The sequence below is a fragment of the Heterocephalus glaber genome, unplaced genomic scaffold, assembly GCF_053883595.1.
Source record: "Heterocephalus glaber isolate CG9 unplaced genomic scaffold, H.glaber_assembly_v1.0 deba00001004, whole genome shotgun sequence".
In the NCBI taxonomy this organism is placed as follows: Eukaryota; Metazoa; Chordata; class Mammalia; order Rodentia; family Bathyergidae; genus Heterocephalus; species Heterocephalus glaber.
In genome coordinates, this window is record NW_028258179.1 from 1,978,651 (window position 1) to 2,002,203 (window position 23,553).

General features: G+C 39.3%; 1 long non-coding RNA gene across 13 annotated transcripts in view; it reads left to right on the plus strand.

The window, feature by feature from the left end:
* Nucleotides 1-19,847, plus strand: part of LOC101716033 (uncharacterized) — a 76,199-nt gene extending 56,352 nt beyond the window's left edge. For 6 of the 13 annotated variants that reach the window (XR_015450551.1, XR_002390310.2, XR_015450555.1 and 3 more), the window contains one exon: nucleotides 1,663-19,846. This is a non-coding gene — a long non-coding RNA (uncharacterized LOC101716033). Of the gene's footprint in view, nucleotides 1-1,662 lie in introns of all 13 variants that reach the window. The other 7 variants (XR_002390309.2, XR_015450549.1, XR_015450548.1 and 4 more) reach the window with 7 other exon arrangements.
* Nucleotides 19,848-23,553: the final 3,706 nt, after the last annotated feature.

The window sequence follows — 23,553 nt, forward strand, 5'->3', positions numbered from 1 at the left end:
TAGACAAGGGAAGTTTATTGCTCACAGTTTGGGAGGCTGAGAAATCCAGTATCAAAGTGCTGGCAGGTTCTGGTGAGGGCTCACTTCTCATTGTCTCCTCCCATGGTGGGAAGCCCTGGGCAGCTCTCTGGGATCTCTTCTATGAGGACATTAACCCCATTCATGATGAGGGGGCCCTCATGACCCAATAACCTCTCAAAAGTCCCGTCTCCTAATGTCACCACAGTGGGGATTAGATTTCAACATACCAGTTCTCGGGGAACACAGGCATTCAGATCATAGCATTTCTTTTTTTCTGCTAACGTTCACAGGAAGAATCAAAAAGGCCAAAAGCTGTTGATGTTTTTAACTTGTTCATGATTTAAAGTAGCATCTATGTGGGTGAAAGGACATAAAATTTCAGCTATGCAGGAGGAATAAGTTCGAGAGTTCTGTTGTACATATCGATGACTACAGTTAATAATTATTGATTACTTGAAAATTGCTGAGAGAGATTTCAAATATTCTCATCACAAAAAATAAGTAGAGTGGTACCTTGATTTTTTTTTTTTCAGTGGTATCTCGATTTATGAACTTAATCTGTCTTATGATTTGGGGGAAGATGCTGTGTTTGTGTTTGTGGTTCTGTTTGTCACCTGATGCAGAGTTTGCAAATAGAAGCAAAATTTTGCTGAATGCTTTTGTTTGTTAAATGAATTATTTGCATTTGTAAATTGAGGCATTACTGTATGTGAGTTAGTGCAGATGCTTAATAGCTTGCTTTAGCCATTCTGCAGTGTATATGTATATCAACATATATTATAAACCATAAATCCATATTACTTTTATTTAATTAAAATAACAAATAGTAGAATACCTAAAGGAAATTGCTTGGAAATTGTTCCCACATGATTTATTATCAATAACTTTATGTTCTAGGCTTATTTATTTATGTTTATTTTGCTGTACCTGGGATCAAACTCAGGACCTTGCACTTGCAAGGTAGGTGCAGTGTCACTGAGCTACATCCCTGGCCCCTCTAGGCTCATTTGTTAATTTGGAAGTTCTTAGGCTCTGGCAGTACTTCTAGGGTACCAAGGAAAGCACTGAGAAAGCTCTTCTGGAGCAGTTGGCAAGCAGATTCCGAGTGAGGCCACAGCAGCCAAACACAAAGAGAGCAACCCAGCCCATGCGTAGTTCCTCTTCTGATGAAAAAATAATCACGTTTACCATGTGCACTAGTTGCCTCATGTGCCATATCAAATAAGCACAAACTTGGCTTAAAACCGCATGTATTTATTCTTTTGGACTTCTATAGGCCGGAAGTTCCGGCTTCTTGCGGAAGTTCTGAGGACAGAATCTGCTTCCTCACCTTTTCTAGCTTCCCTCCAAATTTTCTTAAGTTGTCATGGACTCCAGACTTCAGGACGTGACATCTTTGGGATCCAATGTTCTGCCAAATCACCGTGGCCTTTCCTTTATCATAGGTCAAACCAGGTAACTCAGGATCACGTGTAGTCAAGGGGGAATCTCATAAGGTCAGAAAATGTGTGCCAAATCTAAGACCAACATTACAATGAACACTGTCATAATGACTTTTGCTGATTCCACCCAGGTCTGAATTACAGGTGTTTCCCTTAGAGTTTCCTCATTTCTAGAATTTCCTTTCTTTTCTTTGTTTAGCTGCTCACGGAGCCCTGGAGCTTTGCGCTGTGTCACATTTCTGTTTTGTCCCTGTGAGCTCCTTCCGGAAACCATGATTTTGCAAAGAAAAAAGACAGCTGGACGTCGGAGGAACATCTTACTTCCTGTACGAGGAAACAGTGACTATTGAGCACCCACTGAAGGCACAGTTGTGTTTGGGAGTGGGTGCATCCGGCTTCCTCTGCCACTGACCTGAGCAGCAGCGAATTTGGTTCCCATGCTAAGCAGCTGGCTTATTTGAGGCAGAGCTCTTGGCTGCTTTAGCCTTTGCTTACTGACTACACAGGGAGGGCGTTTTCAAGGCTATTTATAAGCTTCTTTACTTTTCTCCCACTCTGCAATTCTTATAGGTTAAGTCTACTCTGAAATATTTCTTAATCCTGAGGGGATTTTGAGGTCATTACTGAAGCCTTCCTCTATGTAGCTTCCTCCTTGAGATCTCCAGAGTAACAATGATAAGGCTCAAAGTGAGAGGCAAACAAAGAAGACCAGAGGACAAAGGGAGGGAGCAAATATGAAAGCTACCAGGAGCTCTATTTATGTGCTTGTTGACCTATGTAACCAGGTTCATCCTGCGTGTAGGAAGCTCGTACTTCTCAATTATGTAGCCAAGTCCTGGAAACCACACAGCCCTCCCGTTGGCCAAACACTGGGTCTTCTTCACTCACCACTGGCCATCCCACACGTATGTAGTGCAAGCAGGGATTGCTCTATTTCAAGGCCTCTGGCTCCAGCTATCTGATGGGGAAGGAGTTCCACTGGGTCTACTGCCTTTCTCCCCAGGGGTTTTCCTGAGGCTGGGGTGCTCTGGACTGGGGCAAATTCACATGATCCCTCTTCTGTCCTTCTCACACTCTCTCATCACAGCTAGGTTTTATTTTTTCATTGCTTGTTCTTTTTTTTTCTTTTCACTAACCCAAATTCTTTACGTGAGCTCCATCCCCAGCCCCTTTTTAATTCTGAGACAAGATCTCGGCTGGCCTTGAAGTGGTGATCCTCTTGCTCCAGCCTCCCGGAGTACTGGGATTACAGGCATGCTAATGCGAAGCACTTTAGCAATCTCTTCTTTCCTTGTCCTTACTTACAATGTGCTCAAACACTTATGACATTTTGCTTAGAAAAGCAGGTCCCTCTCAGAGTATTTCCAGCACCAGGTGTTAATGTAATGACAGGCTTGCTCTCTGCCTGCTTACCTGTCTGATAATTCTGAAGGGACAGGGACAGGGGTGTTGCTGAGGGAAAAGAATTTGGGGTTCAAATATGAATGTGATCTTGCTTGGAAAGCATGGCCCTTCTCTAAACTGAACTGCAAAATAAATAGTCTATAATATAATAATTGAATAGTTGCTTTACTAAAACCGGTAACTGTTATTTTCAATTTCCCTCTGCCCTTTTTCTCATGATTTGGAATGCCTTTTCTTTGAAAATAATGATGTTACTTTAACCTTTCACCATATTCTAACATTTTACCCGTTTTAATCCAAAGTAAAAGAAGCAGAAAGGAGTTTGCCGGGAATAAGGAAAATCAGCGGAAGCATTAAAAGATCTGGTTGGGAGTCTTGGCCTCTACTCTCCAGAAAACTCACCTGGGACAGTCAGGCAGCAATGTGGCCACATCATTATAAGAAACTGTAGTGGTTCTGCTAGATGACACGACCTGTGAAACACCTAGGAAAATACCACTGAGCTTGAAGTAGGTCACTTTGGGTAGTAGACTTTTCCATATTTAAATTGACTTTAGACTGTCTGCAGATCTAGGTAAGCCAGTTTTAAAAGAAATACAAAGAGCACAGGAGAGGAAATAGAAACTCTACACTTCTCCACTTCTTTTTTAAAATTTCTCTTTATTTTCAATCAATATAATGTTTGCTATGCGAAGTAATTATTTTCGTCTCGGGGAATTGGTACATATGCCTAACCCATCTTGTGTATTTTTCTTTCCTGTTTTCTATTTCTTAACTTTAAAGAAGGACTTTGATTTTTCAAATCAAGGAATGGAAATGAAGGAAGAGGATCACAAATTTGAGTCCAATCTCCGCAACCTAAATGACTCCGTAAGACTTTGACTCAAAATTTGAAAAAATAAGAAAAGGGCTAGGAATGTAGCTCAGTGGGCGCAATTCCCCAAGCACCAAAAACAACAACAAAAAACCCCAAAGTCCTGACACTATGTATCAGAATTTCCACGAATTATGAAAAAGACATGTCCTCTTATCTGTGTCTTTCATTGATTTACAGACTTTTTAGTCAACTTGGCACTTTAGGAGTTTGCTATGTTTTTAACTTTTGTGATGGTCTGGTAAAAGAATGTGATCACATCAATGGTAATTTTCAGGGATTATGGATGTGAGAATTTTATCCTGAGCAGTGTCATGTTTTCTATGCTCTGATTGACTAGAAGAATGCCTCTCCCCACGCACTGTGAACACTTGTGGGAAAAGTGCTTTACAGTAAAGGTCTTTCTTGTAATGAGATGAACAAATGCTGACATTTTGGTTCAGTGTTTTTTCCCTGCCTGTGTACTGACAATGTGCAGTTTCAATGCACATGGTTCATTTTACACCTGTGAATCGTTACATTGCATCCCTTAAAACAAGCTATTTTCTTAAAAGGATAAAAATACAAGACTGCACCACTATATGTACATCGTTTCTGCCCAAAGGTTGTAGGTTGTTAGGGAGTTGGATTAAAAATTAGGAGACTCTGCTAAAAAGCAAATGGGATTGTATCATCCTTGCAGTATTAGATAGCTTTTGCTCAAAGGTGTGTGTGTGTGTGTGTGTGTGTGTGTGTGTGTGTGTTGAAATGGTAGTTGGACAAAGTCACCCAAGTAACCAGATCTTGACTCAAATAAAAACTAAATAACTGTGGTGTCTCAGTTTTGTCTGGTTTCCTCTTTGGGTGAAGAGTGCAAGGAAAAGGAAAAGAAGTGAGATCTTTCACAGGACCGAGAGACAATGAGCAGGCTGTGTGGCAGACAGGGCTGGGGCGGGGACTGTGGGAGGCTTTGAGGGAAGAAGAGGCTCTTATACTTCACTGCACAGAAGATCTGAGAAAGACTCAATCATTCCCTGAAAACAGGAGAAATGACAAGGTTAGGCTAATGAGATAATAACAATCTGACTAGACTCATGTTTGTGTACAGATTGTATCGGAATCGGATTGGCAAGTCGCTATGAACCGAACTCCAGACCTTCTTTGGACTCCACTTGTTTCCCATGAGCGTCCTTTCTCCACGCCAGGATTCTGCAGAGTCGCTCATCTCATCTCCTTGGACTCCCCTGGTCTGTGACAGTGCATCACTCCTCCCTTGTTTTTCATGACCTTGTTAGTTTTGTGAAATCAGAGATTTTTCAGTACTGGGGATTGAACGCAGGGTTGCTTTAGCACTGAGCTACATCCCCAGCCCTTTGGTCTCTTCGTTTTGAGACAGGGTCTCACTAAGTTGCCCAGGGGAGATTTGAACTTTTGATCCTTCTGCCTCAGCTTTCCTCAGTGCTGGGATTTCAGGTGTGTACCACTGCACTCGACTAGAGCTTTTTAATTGTCTGTCTTCTATAATTTAATTATTTTAGTTTATAAGTATACTTTAAAAATACGATTTAAAAAAAATAGCCTGGAGATTACCTGACAAATAGCAGTGTCCACTGTTACCCAATGGGAGGCCAGCTGTCCTGAGACAAAATGGCGGGCGCACCTGGGAGACAGCAACTGGCTGCTAGCAAAATGGTTAGCAAGTACTTCTTTAAAATGAAAGTTTATTGGAGTAGAGCTGGAAGGGGGCTATTTCCCCCCAATTCAAAGTTTCTGGTGACTTAATTGAAAAGAGAGCATTCATTTCTTCAAACCCTGGGCTAAAAGGGTTGGAGGAGATTCAGGAGTTGTGTTTTAAGAAAGCATCTTCCTCCTTAGAACTAACTGGGGTGCTGTTCCTGAAGCAGGAGGGAAATGAGTGAGCTTCCGGAAAACATTCGCTCTCCACAGCCACCAGGAGAAGAAGAGAAGATGAATGGTACCGAGGAAAGAGCAACAACAACAAAAGATTCTTTTCCCCCAAGGATGGCACCAGAGGCTCCTCACCTGGGTCAGCCTCCCAGGCAGGAGCTTCCCAGCAGCGCCTTTGAAGAACAGCTTAATTGGAGAGATGACAGGAAACTAGGAGGTAGACTTTGGGAGCTAGGGAAAGGAATGGCAGGGGAGGAGTGGGAGAAGGGGGTCATGGGACAGAAAAGATCAGATATGTTAAGTGCATGTACCAATTTTCCAAAATGAACCTCACCAGCCTGTATAACTAACATGCACTAAAACAAACAGACAGATAGGTAGACAGATGACAGCTTTATTAAGATTAAATTCCCATGCTGTTGTTAGTGTACTACCCAGTGTTTTTTTAGTATGTTCACAGCTTGTACTGCATCACACAATCTAACTGTAGAACATTTTGGTGCCCACCCATCCCCACTTTCTGGTCCTGCAACTGCTCATTTAACTTCTCCCTCCACAGATTTGCAGGTGTTGAACATTTCACCTGAAAAGGAATTAATAAATATGTACTCTTTGTATCTGGGTTTTCCCACTTAGCATGAAGTTTTTAAGGTCAGTCTACATCGTAGCATGTACAAGTACTTCACAGCAAGCAGTGTTCCATTGAATGCATATGCCATAGTTTATTTTTAATGAGTTACCCATAGAAAGGGGAGGAGAAAGCTCTCTCTTATTCTTGGAGTCCTTTTGTTACCAGTTTACTGCAAGAACCGCAGCCTTGATTCTGAAAAATTGGCCCAGGGGTTGAGGGCTTGGTTACATCCTGCCCCATTTCCCTGTTGTTGTTTTGCATCTTTACCCACTTTATTGAGCAGGCCTCATCATAGATTGCTGTCTTCTCTTGGGGCATACCAGTTTCTTTCATGTTAAGTGTTTCGGTGCCATAGGCTGCCTGGATGATCCACATTATCACAACTCCAATTGTTGCAGTTGCCACCCACTCTATTCCTGTCCCACCGTAGTTCTCCCTGGCCCTTGTCCCATGAACATTTACTGAGCCCAATGTCCTCTGCTTGAGAAACAGCAGTGCCACTCAGGAGTACCTGATGCCCAAGTATGTGCTCAAGACTGCTGAAGTAGTAGCAGGATGGCACCAAGGTGGTTATCGTATCTCAGTGTTCAATTCTGTACCCCATCCTTGCTGAAGGAGCAAGAATTGTAGAGTCAGAAAGACTCAGGCTTCCATCTTGGCTCTAGGGCTTCATAGTTATGTGGTCTGGGACAGGTTGTAAATTTATCTAAGCCTCAGTTTCCTCATAATCTTTCAATGAAAAGGGGTCTAATGCACTAACTCTCACAGATTTTGTAAGGATTGATTTAGAACTGGGTTAGATGACTTCACTTTTAATAAGCATCCTAAAATTCAGATTAAGAATAGTTTCCAAATATCATTTTGAGAAGCATGGCAGTAGGTCATAGATACAGAATCCCGCAGCATGCAATTTTTATATTTTATGAGTTGATATTTGAAAATCACTCTGAACATGGCTCGGTGTGTAAGGAATGCATTTGTTAAAAATGGAAGTCTCCTGTTTTTCTTCCTTTTAGATAGTAAGGATCTATGAACCATTGGCTAAGGCTTCCATGAGAAGAAACTGGAAAACCACTGATAGGATGCTTCTGGTCACAGCAGGAGCTGGGGACATTGGATTAATTCTGGAAACACTGAAGCATGAAAAATGACCAGAAGCTGAAACAGCAAAGGCAAACTGCCTATTGTTCTTCCCCCACCCAGCTTCAATCCAGCATCACAATCTCTGCCCGTGTCCCATCTCCTGTTCCTCACTTCCCTTTTCCCGGTCCACCTGATGCCAGTGAGAGATGACTCCTGACACCTTCAGAGAAGTGTGTGCTGGCCATGGTCCCATTTTCCTGAGTGTGGGCTCTGTGGGGGCCTCGGGACAGTAAAGGTGGTTTCTCCTTTCATCCTCCTGGAGGAGGCGCAGTTGGAACGCCGAGGTTTGGCAGGGTTGAGAGACCTTTGGGGGTAGATTGTTTCTTGCCTTTGGAGGCTGCTGAGCCTCCTAACCAGCAGAAGCTCTCACTAGGTTTCTGCTATCTAGCTATGTTTGCAGATTTGGGATTGCAGTGAGGATCCTTCTGAGCCTAGAAAATAGTTCCTAGACTTGGCTCCATGAGACCAGTTGGCAAGTCTCAGGTTCTGAGTTGGTTAGATGTGGTCACAATTTGGTCATTACTTACTCTTTTCATTTGCAGAAGCATAAGTATTTTCAGATTGGGTACTACACAGTTAAATCTGCACATTTGATCTGCATTACCTGGTTTAGGCTTACAGCCAGGAAAATTGCTTCCATGCAATATGTATCTATATGTTCCTTTTTTTCATGACTAAAAAGTCTGGGTATATAGAATTAGATAGATATTGATTCAAGTCAGAAAAGAGCATGTGTGTCTCTTGGAGTTGGTGATACAGAATGGCTTGGAGAAAAAGAAGAATCTCTTGACTCCGCAGTTAATTTTAAGACTTAAATAAGATTCTTGGGTTTGTGGTTGACTTGCATGTTGAGTGAGTGAGCGAATGCTAAAGTCACTTTTGTGCTGGAATCTTACTGTGGATATGAAAATTTCACTCCCTTTCTTCCAAACCAATTTTACATTTCTTTTTTAAAAATTTTAAATTTTTATTATTATATGTTTGCGTGCTTACATTCATCGTAGGGAGTTGGTACATGTTCAACTTTACATTTCTAACTTAAAGCTGTGAATTGATTAAACTGGATGGCAGGAATAGAATGCATACACAGGTCTTTACATTGTTCAATAGGTTTGGATTTTCCCTTTGGGGAAATTAAAGAAAAAAGAGCTGATTGGCTTAGGTCCCAGCATCAGGAAACTACCTGCTCTGTCAGGCACAATAGGGAAAACTAGTGATAAAGGGCCTGGGAATAGTTTATCACTATGATTTCCCAAGGAGAAGAGATCAGGCAGCACATGGCAGCAGGGCACTGTGACCTGAACAAGGATTATAGAAAAGAGGAAAGTTCCAAGGCCGGGAAACCACCATCCTGAATAATAGCAATCCCGTAACTCTGTCCACAGGAAAGTACTGAGGGTAGTTTTGAGCCCTTCTCATTTTACAGAGAAGATTCTGGGCAGTTGAAAGCCCTTTTCATGGTGAGCTCAGGGAAATGAACATAGAGGCATAAGTACAGATTTTTTCTTTTTCATAGTGAATCCAAAGATTTGTAGAAATTTTCCAAGGAAGTGATTCTTTGACTTTTTGGAATTGTGGATTCTTTGAAGTCTTTGATGAAAACTGCAGCCTGCCCCCACTCAAACAAACAAACAAACAAACCAACAACAAACAAAAACAAAAAACATGTGTACAGGTATATCCAACATTGTACCTACAATTTTCAAGTTTGGTAACCATCTTGAAGCCCATCTTTAGGGGTCCCTAGGGATCTCAAAATTTTAGGTTAATGATCTTTCATTTCAGAAGTACTATATTGCAGTAAACTTCAATGAGCGATAGTTATGAAGCATGGGTAGTGAGGAAAGACCTTGTAGAAGACAGTTACTTCTACATAGCAAGGCCATGGAGATTGGGAACAGTCATAGGGCAACAGATGGAAGGAAAGTTACAAGGCTGGAAATAAAACAAAACAGTGGAGGAAGTATGAGGTTTGAAAGAGGGTAAGTCCGTACTGGATTTCTAATTCTGCCACATTGGAGGATGTGAACTTGGACAAGAGCATGTACCATGATGCTTGGAGTCCACTGGCCCTTGTCTTTCTCCTTCTGTGGTCAATATGGAAGTACAGATGGTGGGGTGGAAGCAGCATGAGCTGCGGGCCTGGACTGATCTGGGTTTAAATCCCCTCTTTGGATATCATTAGTTGGTGAGTTTGGGACAGTCAATTTTCCGAGTCTTTCACCTCTAAGAAAACTATAGAAATGTACCCAAGCAATTATGCATATATAAGTAAAGTGTTATAGAGAACTCTAATTATTAATAGCTTTTATCATTGCAAAAGAGACCACATCAACTTCAGTGGAGGTTATATCTTGAGAGGAAGTGGTAGAGCTACAAAGGAGACCTAATGCCAAATTGTAAATATCACAGAGCTAATCAGCTCTGCCCATTAAAAAAAAAAAAACAACTTTACACCTTTAATGTTTATATTATATAAACTGTATATAAGATATATACTGTATATCTTACAGTCTGAATTTCTGTTTAAAATGTTTGAATATTTTTTTGGTTGCTCACAGATTAAGAATGGGAATAGTAGGAAAAGACTGCATTTTTGGGGATTCTTCAGGTAATAGAACAGCAAGACTGGTTGGGCAAGGTGATTCCTGGGTTGCCTGGTTCTGCCAATGATTAACAACTTTGCAACGGCCACTTGAGATTCATGGACTTCAGTTTTTCTAACTGATTCTTAAGGGAGTATATGAGACATATTTTCTTCTTGAATTTTAAGCTTTTAGCATTCTGAGGTTCTATAATGTTAAGATATTTTGTAGAGCTCCCCCGCCGCCATCCCAAGCTCCTAGGGCAGAGAAGCTGAGTGGGTCCCAGCACCTGGAAGGAAGCTCCCCGCCTCCATCCCAGGCTCCTAGGGCAGAGAAGGTGAGCTGGTCCCAGCAGCTGGAAGGAAGCTTCCCCACTGCCATCTCAAGCTCCTAGGGTGGAGAAGCTGAGCTGGTCCCAGCACCCGGAAGGAAGCTCCCCTACTGACATCCCAGGCTCCTAGGGCAGAGAAGGTGAGCTGCGCAGGTGCCAGAAGCATCTCCCCCCACCCGTGGAAATGAGAAGACATGTAAACAAGCCTCAAAAGCAGACTTCTGGATCACCTACAGCAACCACAAAGGGAAACGAGATGGAACAATCTGATACTCAACACCCGGACTCTCTGAACTGGCAACAAAAGAGGATCTGGGAAAAATGAAATCAGAAATAATTACTTAGATAGCAGCAAAGATTTTGCTCATGGTGCAAGACATGATTAATAAATCTAGAGAGGACACAGATAAAAAAATAGAGGATCTGAGGAACATGATGGAATCCCAACATAGGAAACAAATGGAATCCATAAAACAGATGCAAACAGATTTCCAGGAGATTAAAAACTCCATCGAAAGTCTGTGCAGCAGAATGAACCAATGTGAGGATAGAATTTCAGATATGGAAGAAAAGATTGCAATTAGTGACCAGGAAAAGAAAAATTGCTTTAAAATTGTAAAGGAACACAAGAAATCAATCCAGCAGCTGCTAGATGATGCAAAGAAGAATACCATAAAACTGATTGGAGTCAATGAAGAGGAGAGAGTCCAGATGACATAAAAAAACTGTTCACAGAAGTGGTGGCAGAAAACTTCCCAAGGAGGGGAAAAGAGCTTGACATACAGATAAGTGAGGCATATAGGACTCCAGCTAGCCTTGATAAAAAAAAATCTACACATAGGCATATAATAGTTAGGATTCCAGAAATCCAAAAGAACAACAAAATTCTACAAGCAGTGAGAGAAAAGAAACAAATCACATACAAAGGAAAGCCCATCAGAATCACAGCAGACTTCTCAATGCAAACCCTCAAGGCAAGAAGAGCTTGGAGTTTTGTATTTCAAGCCCTAAAGGAAAACAGCCTCCAACCCAGATTGATGTACCCTGCAAAACTATCTTTCAAAATTGATGGAGAAATAAGATACTTTGATGATAAAGAGCACCTCAGGAAGTTCATGAATACCAAACCAGCACTCCAAAAAATTTTAGACAATACCCTAGGAAAAGACAATGAGGATCACAGCCCACCCCAGGAAATCCAGCAGAATGAATCCATTGGGCGTGACAAATTAAACGCAAAGGGGGAGAATCCAACAAAAAGAAAAAGTCATGACAAGGCTTTTAAAACTTTGAACTTCATCTCCCTAATGAGTGTATAATTCAATCTTGTTATTGTACTGATTAGTATTTTTCTGATTCTAGAGTTGTACACCTTTCCTTGTGCTGTACTGGCTATTTATCATCTTCTTATGTCTACATTTTAATTGGGTTGTCTATTAATGAGCTCTAAGAATTCTTTATATATTCTAGTCATAGGTTCGAAGCATTGTAAATATGGTCTGTTTAAGGACTATTTTTCATTTTAATGATGTTATTTAAAGTTCTAAATTTTGATGGAATCTCATTTATCAATTTTTTTCTTTTATACATCATGTCTTTTGTATTCTAGGTAGTTCTTGCCTACCCTGAATTCATAAACATTTTCCTTTATAATTTCTTCTTAAAGTTTTATACTTTTAGGCTTTCATATTTAGGTTCATAGATCCCTTCAAGTTATTTTTATGTATGAAAATAAAGTGTTGAGGTTAATTTTTTATATACAGATACCAGGTGTTCTAGTGCCATTTGCTGAAGACACTATCTCTTCCTCAGCTCCTGAATCGAGTTTATATTCTATAAAATGCTAATGTTAAATAATCTTTCAAAACTCAGTGGACCATATATGTGTGGTTCTATTTCTAGATTCTCTGTTTTATTCCAATGATCTATATGTCTTTCCTTACACCAACACTGCCTTGATTACTGTAGCTTTAGAAGTCTTAAAATTAGGTACTAAATGTCTTCCAACACTGTTTTTGTTTTGTTTTGTTTTTTAACTTTTCTAGGTCCTTTGTACTCCTACATAACTTTTAAATTTCAATATCCAATTCTTCATTTATAGTAAGTATACACAGACCTGAATTTTTATATATACCTTGTGTTTTCTAATCCTGCTAAATTCAAATACAAGTTCTAGGGGCTCCTAGAGATTTCTTAGTATTTTCTCTGTAGATGATCATTTCATCTACATATAAAGATTTTGCTTCTACCTTGCTAATCCTATCCTAATTGTGTCATTTTATTGCCAGACTATTTTGGTGGGACCTAGGTTTCAAAGTTTAATGGACAGATAAAGAGTAAGCATATCTGCCCTTGTTCCCCACCTGAAGGAGAAAGCACTGTATCTTCTCCATTCATATAAGGCGTTCTCGCTGGAAGTATGGAGTACATATCTTTAATCTGTTGAGAAGGTTCTGTTCTACTTCTAGTCTCCTGATAGCTTTTACCATGAACAGCTGTGGAATTTAGTCCAATACTTTTTCTCCAACTAGTGAGAGGATCATATGACTTTTTCCTTTACTGTTAAAATGATGACTTTTGGAAGTGGATCTTCCTTCCAATGCTGAACCAACACTGCCATCCCTATAACAAAACCACTTTCTACATCCTGCCAGATCTGACTTCTGATAGTTTGTTTTGTTAAACAAATTTCTATCCTTGTTCATACTTTTTTCTTCTATTATCTTTATCCAGTTTTAGGATTAGCACAATGTTGAGTTCCTAAAATGAGGGGAGAAGTGTTCCTTCTTTTTTCTGCTTTAATTGTTTGATATAATTTATCAGTTAAAATGTTTATGAGCCTGCTGTTGTCATATAGGTAGGTTTTCAATCTAGGAATATACTTTCTTTAGCAGGTGCTATTCAAATTTTATATTTCCTCCAGAGTTAGTTTCATTAATTTGTCTTCCAAGGTACTTCTTGGAAGTTGTCAAATTTATTTTAAAACAGATTTTTGAAATATACTTTCTATATCCTTTTAAATTCTGTAAAATCTGTGGTAATGTCTTCTAGATCTTGATATTGTAATTTTAAAAATGTATAATTGATATTGTGTAATGGGAAGAAAAGGTCTAAAGGTGCAGGGGAAGTGGGAAGGGTAGGGGAAAGGAAAAATGGGAAAAGAAAAAATATGAGAAAAGGAAAAAAATAGAAACAAAGTCTTTGCAAATAGGGAAGGGTGGAGGGGGTGAAGGGAGGGCAGGGGAAGGGGAAAAAAATAAGAATCAAGATACTCATGTAATGGTACAAGATCCCAATGATGAATGTAACTGTATGTTATACTGAAAATGTACCAATAAACTTAATGGGGGGAAAAAAAAAGAAAAAAAAAGAAAAAGATATTTTGTAACCTAGTCTTTGTTTATATGGCATTGAAAAATCCATCAACCCACACACAATATTCTGAATAAAATTAATCTTACCATAGAATTTCTTGTACACAGGGTTTTCCACAGTGCATTAATTAGCAAACAATTTCAAAGTATTCCCTTTAAACTTTTTTCCCTTTCTGTAACATTTTAAATTCAGGTCTTCCCTCCCCCAGATCTCTTTACTTCACTGTCTTAATGTAACCTCCTGCACTGCTTTGCTTTTTCGTTTACTTCTCTTTAGATCTGGCTCCCAGAAATCACCTTGCTTGTGTCAGAAATAGTGCCCCTGGGGTATAGATTGGTTTGCTATCTTTTTTCTCCTTGGGGACCAACTGGGTAGAACAATGGAGAAAAACTTCTTGATCTTATCCTGCTAGTCTTTCATTCTTTGACTGGGGTGAGAAGACCACTTAATTCTGAGACCCGAGACAACAAACAACTCAGGCAAGAGAGAGAAATGAGTGGGAGGCAAAGGGAAAAAGAATTAGTGACGAATAGAAGTGAGAAGCGAGGGTGGGAGTAATCGGAGGTGATTTCACATGCTTCATCATCTGGCACACATGGCTGAACCTCTAAGTATCACTAGATGATACAGGTGATTACCTGAGGTGAGAACAAGGCCTGTGAGAGTTCAAAGTAAAGAACTGTTTCATCCAATCACAGGAATCTTCTTGGAAAAGTAGCCTTTGAATTGGATTTTGAATGATACATAGAACATGAACACCTAACATCCGTGATGGGCTGGAGTCACTCTGGGAATGAGTGAAGACATACTGCAGAAGCACCCTTAGGTAGTACGTTCATAACACCGGGGAGAGATAAGACCGCATTTTTTTTTTAGGTTTCCAGAAAACTTCTTGGGACATTGAATTCAATTGAGGGGGAGCAGCAGAGCCTTCTGAGGGTCCTCTCCAGGGTTGGAGATACGTATGGTGAAGGTTGTACGATCTAGTTATCTTTGTAGCCGTGGATGTCTGAAGGCCTGGCTCCAAGAAGGCTGGAGGATCTCAGGGACAGAGCATGGTGAGCCCCTTTCTTTCTGGGGCCTTAGGTCTGAGGCTGACAAGTGTTTTGCACTCGTTTTCCTAGGGAAAGTTTTCCCACCCTCCTTGTCTCCAAATCTTCACTTTGAATCACACTAACTTTTCCTCCTGCATCTTGTTCACACCCTTGGTGAACTGGTTTTGAGACACTTGTCTCAGACCTCCGGGTTTCTCTGTGAACACTGCACTCATAGCCTTGGAGTAGTGAATGAGATGGCCAGGTGTGATCATGCTGACAGTTGTGAGTCACCTGCTACCGGAAACTGAATTTGGCTTTTGATTCTAAAGATTTATGCAAGTAGATGATGACAGACTACTTTCTACTCCAAAGCAAGTCTCTTCTTGGCATGCAGGAAATAGTAAATAGGTCACAAGAGAGGCAGGACTAAGATCAGCAATAATCAAGCTGCAAGTGTAGACACAAAGGCGGAAGCTGGTGGCATCCATGTAGGAACTCCACGCCAAATGGCACACATGCCAGGGAAAATGTTGTAGGATGGTGTCATGCACAACAGGGGTGGATTGCAAATTTTTCTGGGATATCAAGAAAAGAGTGGGGTGTGGTTTTTTAATGGCTCTGTACGTAAAAGAAAAGTGTCTTCAGATGCCAGGAGATGATCTTACCACATCGAGGAACTTTTAAAGTGTCTTGAACCAGTATTGAGAACATTTTAAAAATGAATTTATTTATAACAATTTTCCTAGAATTGTTTCCAGAATATGTTTTTCCTTCTTAGTCAAGAAAATCTTCATTTTTACTCATGCCTCTCCAAGTTTTAAAGTATGAGAGTTTGGGGGAGAGCAACTCTATTTCTTTTTTCTGTGAACAGTATCATGTATCTCATACTCTACCACCTTATTATTTAAAAAAAATATTTTTATGGTTCATCAAACTCCCTAAAGGCAGAGAAATACTTTTTAAATCTGTATTTTCTTGACAGTACTCATTAGAAGGCATTTTCAACAGGTTGTTACCTCAATAATAAATGACAAAATATAATAATAATAATATAAAATGTGAAACACAATTTAGAACCTCATGTTCTATTTATTTTTCTTCTTCTCATTTTTTAAATTCTCTTTCTCCTGTCAATCTCCCTGTCTCTCACTGTATTACTGGGTTGAAATCTCATTTCTGTCACTTACTACCGCTGACTCTGAACAATTTACCTCATATTTTCCTGTTGTGGGTCTCTCACTTGTTAAATGGAAATTGTAGTACTCATTTTAATTTATAAAATATATATTATATAATAATGCTGTCTATCTTGTGGTTATAATAATTAAACACATGAATATGCATAAATGCTTATAAAAGTGCTGCCCAGGATGTTGTTGTTACTTTTTAGTGCATTTATATTTTGTTATTTTAAGTAAATCATAAGTGTCTCAATTATGAGTTTGTCTGTTTTATGCCTTTGACTTGATCAATGGCTTAGGGTGATGGAAACGGTACTAAAAATAGTTTGCATTTGATTCATACTTTACATTATACGAAGTACCTTCACTGAGTTTCCCTCACCTGTCCTCTCAATAATAGTTGGTACAAACTTAAATCCACTTATCCACCACTCATTTGATGCGGAAATGGAAACTAAAACTTAATGATGTGACTTGGTCATAGCTACATGGCTAGTATATGACAAAGATAAAACTAGAGTTTAGTTTGCCTGATTTCTGGCTCAGGGCTATTTTCTTTGGACAGTCTGACCACATGGCAGTTGATCAACAATTTCTCATGTATGACTGTGTTTTGTAGCATGCTTCTTTCACATGCTATAGAACATTTTGGCTGTGGCTACTTTAGCATCCATCTCCTATTTATATGTTGTGGTATGAATAAAATTCCTGCAAGATGAGGTTCTTCAGTCTTTCTAATGTGTTTGTTATGATAAATTATAGGAAGCGTAACATTGAGAATTTTCCACCTCCCTGTCTTGAAGGGAAGCCCTTGATAGACTTGGCTTTCCAGATGCTCAAAATAATTTTTTGCATCCCTATGCTTGGATTTTTCAGTACTTTAATCAACAAGTAACAGGGCTAACACATTTTTTAGAGCTTGGTAAGCAACATTCTACATGTGTACACTATTTGGCACAGAAAGTGGTGGGAAAATGGACGTAGAAAGAGAATGCAAAATATAATTCACAGTTTCTATTTTATGAGTACAAACCAAAGGCCTATTTAAAAGGAAGAAGAAGGAGCAGGTGACAAATGAAAGGAAGGAAAGGAGAGAGAGAGAGAGGGAGAGAGAGAGGAAGGAAAGGAGAAAGATAAAAAAATAAGAGTACAACTCCAAGGAAAGCAGCAGTGACAGTAAAATAAAATAAGTTGAGAATACGCAAATGGAGTGAAATCGACCTGTATGCAGGTGTTTTCCCACATTTGATGGTGTTTTGACTGACTTGTTCTTGCTATTGTAATCATCTTTCTTATTTTGACTATGACTATTCATTAGTAACAAATAGCTTTAGGGAGGAAGTTTTTGGGTTTGTTCTGGAGCTGTTGTACTGATTTTTCTTCTGGTGAAAACCAGTTTAGTTCTGACCCATCTACTCATTTTATCCCCTTTCCATACGGTGGTCTCGGAATAAGGTTCATGGGGCAAAGGCCAATCAGTGAGCTCACTCAGTCATGGTCCTGAAGACTGGACACTATGAGCATCATTTCCTGGGGAGCTCCCATCTCATCCCATCTCATTCGCAATTCCAATATCTTTTCAACCAAGCCAAAAATTCATTTAATCTTCGCGAGGTGAAATACAAACTCCAAGCAGATCAGTGGCTGTCCCCCGCCCCCACTGGGACTAGGATCCAGGGCCTTCACAGAGCTAGGACCCTAGGTTCCTGTGCCTCTTCTCCTCTCCTCTCTTCTCTTCTTTCTTTTTGATAGTCTTGCAAGTTCCTGTGTCACCCAGGCTGGAGGGCATGGTGGAGCATTCAGTTACTTATCTGGTTCTGTCACTGGGTTTACTCCCGAAGGCATCTGTGAGCTTGAAGACATGTGCCCTGAATGGTAATGTGTGGAGTCGGAAGGGACAAGGTAGTTTTGGATTTGCATGAACTCTGTTGTGACAGGAACGGGTGACTAAGATGGCGCGATGTAACAGGGTTGTGAAAAATAACATGGGTCAAGATGGATGCTTTCTCAGGATCAGACTGCGATAAGAGGCAAGAAAGTATTCACAGTCTCTGGCTAAAGTGGCTTACTAAAAGCTGGTTAAAATCCCAAGGCTATACTATTACAAGAGCTTACAGTTATTTCTTTTTATTGCCTAGGAATGAAGCTGCTAGACAATAAGATTTATAAAAGAATTCTTTTATACCACTGAGTCAGATTATATTACATCTTGAAAAGAATTCAGAGAGTGAGTATTTGGATACTGCTGCTCATTTTCTAGTAGAGATGCTAAGAGCCAGTGAACACGATGGCTCACCTGGCCACACAGTGAGTTACTGGGCTGACCAGTTAGTGCTTCTCTGGTCCCCAGAGTTTTCACTTTGTCTTGTAAATCCAAGGACCAGATAGTTTTTGATGTTTTCTAGAGAGTTGTCTTCTTTTCTAAGATCCACCACAAAGTCCCAAAGGTAGTGAGAATTTTGCAAGGTTTTCATGTGCAATCCTTTCATGAAATTCTGGCAAAAAGAATTCCAAGAAGTAAGGGTCCTTCTTTTTCTCTCAGTGATAATTTTTACAAGAAAGTATTTAAACTCTGCACACACGTGGTTCTTTAGAATCAATGTCTAAGTTTCATGTACTTAATGTACTAGGGAATGGGGTCCTTTTGATATGTGATTTTGAAAACAGTTCTTTTCTAGTTATCAAAACAATAGATGTGCCAGGCATGGTGGTACATGCCTGCAATCCCAGCACTTGGGAGGCTGAGACAGGAGGATTGCTAAGAGTTTGAGGGCAGCCTGGACTACATAGTGAGTTCAAGGTCAGCTTGAACTACATAGTGAGACTCTGTCTCAAACAAACAAACAAACAACAATAAAATCAATATGTGTTTATTGTAGAAAATTGATAAATATAGAAAAAAGATGAAAATGGGAGGGGAGAGCCTCCCATTACTAGAGATAATTTGTTTTATTCTATTTACTGATTTATTTGGTATCAAGAATGCGTTTGCCAGGTAGGTGCGCTGCCACTGAGCTAAATCCTCAGCCCTAATTTGTTTTAATTTTGGTGAATTTCCTTCTAATCTTTTAGAACATGTATAAATATAAACACATACAATTTTCTATGAGTTAACAAGCCATTCATCATCTTGTGTCCCAATAGTTTCACTTTGCCATTGGCATTTCTCTTGCATTAAATACTTTAAAACTATTAGATGGCAACCTACTATTCAACATTGTGAATATCCTACAATTATTTTAATTACTATATTATTAAATATCTGGCTATTTTTTGTGTTTTTTCCTACTCTGGTTGTGCCTCAATAAACAACATTTTGGGAGTGGGATTGAGACAGAGTCCTGCTATGTCATTGAAGCTGGCCTTGAATCCTCTGTGTAGCCCAGCCTGGCCTCTAACTTGCAGCCATCCTTCTGCCTCAGCCTCCCTAGTCTAGGATTGCAGGCTTGCACTGTTGCACCCAGTGAGAAAGAATCAACCAGAGACCGATATTAAATCCACACAGGAGTTTATTACTGGCTGGGACCGGAGCTGAGCATCATACTCGAGCCTCAACTGGGGGTTGACAAACATGTTTTATACACCTTTGAGGCCATTAGTTTCTAGGCCCCCCTATGGGATAGAACTAGTAAAGCAAGCAAAAGGTACAGAAGCGGAATGTCCTGCTGTTAGAACATTTGTAAAACAATAGTTGATTAATTGTTATTTCTAAAGAGACTTTCTAAGGGGAGGAGGTTTTTAAGCTTCCTCCTTCTGAGTTCATCTAAAGGGCAGGCAGGTGGGTCAAGCAGCAATATGGAGTCTGTCCTGCTAACTAGGGTCTTCCATGCACTACCACGCATGGCTCAATGAACAACTTTGTATATAATTTTTGGCATGCATTTCTGATTGTAGTCCTTTTTTTTTTTTTTTTCTTTTGATACCGGGGATCGAACTCAGGTCCTTGAGCTTGGGCAGCAGGCGGCGAAAACACTCAGCTAAATCCCCAGCCCTCTTATTATATTCTTTGTAAAAAAAATTTTATTTTATTTTTAGTACCCGGGATCGAACTTGGGTCCTTGCGCTTGTGCAGCAGGCAGTGAAACCACTGAGCTAAATCCCCGGCCCTCTGATTGTATTCTTAATAAATACAGACTTTAAGAGTAATTATACTTATTAAATTATTAGATTCTCAGAATAATTCTAGAAACATAACAAATGGGCATCTGAACTCTTCTGAGCAGAATCACAATAAACTTACTCCTACATAAACCTGAAGTATTAAAATATTGCACATTAGAACTTGTAATGTACCAATACGGTGACCTTTTAGCTGTTGCCATGTGCAAGGGCCGAATGGGATTTCTTGACTCCACCCTGGCACCGCGTACTCTGATGATACTGGGCGTTGGTGCAAAAGATCAAGCTGAATTCCTTAGCAAGTGTTTCCTCTGACTAACCCGATGACGATTACAGCTGGGTTCTTCGGCAACCCAGAGAAAATATGCAGGGGAATTTTCCAGGTTACAGTGTGGAGCCACTGAGATTTCATCATCAGAGCAATAGCTTAGTTACATATTAATAACATTTGATCTTTTAAATAAATATACTTTGTACCCAGGGGCTCCTTTGGAAAGTACGGGAGTGATAGGGACTACCTTTGATTCTCTTCTTCTGGTTCTTCTATTTCCCTGAAAAAGACTTGCTTGAAGGGCTCAGGGTGTGGTACATATACTTCACAGAGCATGTTCTCTTTGTTCCAGGAAAAAAAATAAAAAGCCCCCAGGTGTTAGTGAGGGAGAGGTTAGGACACATCACAGTAGCTGTGGGTGCTGAGACACTTGCCATGCTGAAGGCTCATATTTAGAAGATGTAGTAGCTTCCACAACCCCTGTGCAATTTCATTCCTTTCCAGACATGAATTGTGCAGAAAAGTAGGTCTCCGCGATCACAAAGTTCAGGAATGTAGCTTCAGTTTTGCAGTCTCAAAAATATTAAACATGCACATTCTTGACCCCCAAATTCCATATTTTGAGATTATTTTAAGAAGTAATTAAGAATTTGTTGGGCCAGGGATTTAGCTCAGTGGTTTCGCCACCTGCTGCGCAAGCGCAAGGACCCGAGTTCGATCCCCAGTACCAAAAAAAAAAAAAAAAGAATTTGTATATTCACTTCTAGAATGTTCTTCATAGTATTATTTAAAACAACTGAAAATCAGAAACAATCTATAGAATTGAATCATAGATAACTATGTAATAGGAAACTAAAATGATGGAATGAAGGGGGAGGGAGGGAAGGGAAGGGGATGTAAAAAGAATTAAGATGTGTTATGTACATGTACCAACTCCCCATGATGAATGTAATCACAATGCATTGCAAATACGTGCTAACAAAAATAAAAACAAGATGGTATAGAGAGTTCTGTTTTTTTTTTTGACAGGGACAGATGACCACATTCATAACATTTGGTGAAAAGGATATGTTTAAAAAATGTATACTGTGAGTCAATGTATGTTTAAGATAGGAATATAAATTGTCTGGAAAGTTATTTAGAATTTAACAGTGTAATTCTCTAATTGATGAGTTTATGATTAATTTTTGTGTCCTTTTGACTCACTTATACATTGTTTTGATGGGGTATGCATTATAGCAATACATTTTTTAAAGAGTACAGAATGAGATTTAAAACAATGTTTTTCCTATAATGTGCCTTATAGACTTTCTCCATCTTTTAAGAGAAGAAAAGATACTGGGAAATTTATGTGCTCAGGTTAACATACTCATTTTGTCTTTGTAATAAAATCTCTTTGCAAAGAAAACGAAATAATCAACCATGACTTTAAGACTATTAAAAATTCAGTAGCAGATATAGGGTCTACACACATGCTGCCTTTTCTCCTCAATCCCCCTTCCCTAAAGCAAACTTTCTTAATACACCATGACATTCTGTCCTCACTGTCTTATACGAGGCCTCAGAATCCTTCTAAACAGTATTTCATAAAAGGTTGGCATCTCTTTCCCATGTCAGAAAATCATCAGACCAAAATAAATTATAAAACTGTTGAAGAGTATGTGCTGTATTTCTCACTGAACATTGTTAGAAGAAAACTACAAAACGTGAAGAGTGACGTTTCATAAGTGAAAGCCCTTTAAAGAAAATATGGTGACTCCTTTCAGAGTATTTAAGGAACACCAGCAAAACCTAATGTTAGTGTGATGAATTTTAAGTGTTGCAAATATGAAAAATCAAGAATATTTTTGAGATGCAACAAAGTAATCAGCTTATACATGTTAATGATATTCACCTAGAAAATATAGATGTCTTCTCATGGTTGTACCACACACTTACACACAGACATCCAGCATCAACAGTGGTGTGTTCTGTAGTATTTATCTTGCGTCTTAGAATTTTAAGGCGATGCTGTTTTGTTTAGAATTTTTTTTTTTTCTAGTGCTGGGGATTGAACCCAGGATCTTTGCACTGAGCTACATCTCTAGTCCTTTTTTAGTTTTTATTTTGAGACAGAGTCTCACTAAGTTGCTAAACCAGGCTGGGCTCCAGCTCCAAATCCTCTTGTTTCAGTCTCCCAAAGTGTTGGGATCATGCCTGGCTTCATCATTTTAAAACTCCTTCAGCCTGGATATCATGGCACAGTTCCTAGGTGAGCCAGCCAGACTTAAGGAAAGCCATCATTAATGAGCAGAGAGTTGGCTTGAGAATAACAAAATCTGAGAAGTTTATGTTTCCTAAAAGAGCTGAAGAATTAAAAAAAAAAGGAAGAAAAAAAACCTTACTCATAAGGTTATTTGGTGGAGTAGATTCTTTCTGAAAGGAAAATTTAGCTGTGGGAAGTTGACTGGTGTGATTATGCAAATTATTTTGAAGTGAAAGGAGACCTCTTGGCTTCAAAGATTACAGAGGGGATTTCCTTCAAAAACTTTGAACTGTCCTGTCCATTAATAATTAAAATTGTCTTCCCAGTGGTCAAAGTTCCTTAAAATGTAGCCAAGTCTCCAACTTCCTCATGCAATGGAAGCAATAATCTGGCATAGTCAGGAGCAATCCATTTCTTTTTATAACATCTGATAACATTTTTGATCACAGAACATTGAACTGAAACATGAAAATGAAAGAAAGATGATACATTGAAAAGCATTTTGAAATAATGTGGCTTACTTGAACATGTGTAGAAGAGATTTTGTGTCATATACCCTTCTGGGTAACACATCCTCTTCTCTTTTTTGTGATTTGTATTTCTTGTAGATAGGTCATGCTTTATTCTTGAGATGGAGAAGGAATTAAGAGTTGACTTTTTATAATTTATGAAAACCGAGATTTCAAATGACAGTTTTGAATTCTATAAACATTTTCTCCTTGAATGTTCATCATTTTCAAATTTTTCCTAATCTAGGAAACAAACTAGGAGACATGGATGTGAAGGTTCGGTCTCATGTATTAATCAGAAAAATATGTGGAAACAAAACCAATCCCCTTACCCATACTGAAGGTCAGGTGTTTGCTAGTTTAAATTTTAGTTGAATGAAGTAGAATGAAGCATGTCTGGTTTTGGCTATATATGAGCTCTTGTGTTGATCACCTTTCTTTTCTCTCTCTCTTTTTTCTTTTTTTCAGCACTATGACTGAATACCTGAGAAAACAGCT